We start from the raw sequence: 991 nt of genomic DNA, 5'->3' as shown, positions 1-991 counted from the left end.
TGTAGGCTTTGATCCAAGGATAGAAGAAGAAGCTGCTATGCAGATGCAGATGCTAAAAGAAGCTAATAATGCAATCAAAGAAAATACTTTGAAATATAACTTTGAAATTAAAGATTACAATATTTGGAGATATTTTTGATCCAGAGTTCTTGAATCTCTGGATAGGCTTAGGACGGTTTGGGTTAGAGGATTTGAGAAGAAGAAGGTTGGGTTGGCTTTGAGCTATAGGTAGCTAACCTTTGATGGACGATCAGACTTGGGATGATCGGAGTTTGTTGAAGACCGGCGGGATGCTCGGAGAGATCTTGGAAGAACTTGTAGAGACTCAGCTTGCTTCGGAGCTTCTCTCTCTAAGTTCTAGGATTTCAAGTAATTGTTCAAGTGGTTTGGGAGAAGGGGAGATGCTCCTTTTATAGAATTTGGTGTGATGGTGTAGCCGAGGCAGCAGCAGCACCATAGCTAGATTTGGTCTTGACAACAGAATTTGAGGAAGTGGACTCCTTAGGGGGAGCCATCCTGATAAGGTTAATTTGGGGAGTCTGGCCCTGTAAGAATTCACGGGTGGGCAGATTACAGGATCGAGATATGCTAAAATCCAGGGAAATAGTGATCTCCTGGTTCTGTATAGCAATCAGGACGAGATAGGTGCAATACCTTACTCCGATCCAGCAAGGAGACTAACACTGAGATGGGTGCAATACCTTACTCAGAGCTAAATTTGTGCTTAAATAAAATAAACAAGCAAAGAATAGAACCATAGACTGGAATAAAAGATATGGAATTGCAGAAAATTAAAAAGCTGCTTAACTAAATCTATATCTTGGAATCAAGAGGCTCGACTGTAGGCTTTGATCCAAGGATAGAAGAAGAAGCTGCTATGCAGATGCAGATGCTAAAAGAAGCTAATAATGCAATCAAAGAAAATACTTTGAAATATAACTTTTGAAATTAAAGATTACAATATTTGGAGATTTTTGATCTAGAGTTCTCG

This window comes from Macadamia integrifolia, unplaced genomic scaffold (genome assembly GCF_013358625.1).
Source record: "Macadamia integrifolia cultivar HAES 741 unplaced genomic scaffold, SCU_Mint_v3 scaffold1293, whole genome shotgun sequence".
Classification (NCBI taxonomy): Eukaryota; Viridiplantae; Streptophyta; class Magnoliopsida; order Proteales; family Proteaceae; genus Macadamia; species Macadamia integrifolia.
This window is presented reverse-complemented; position numbering follows the sequence as displayed.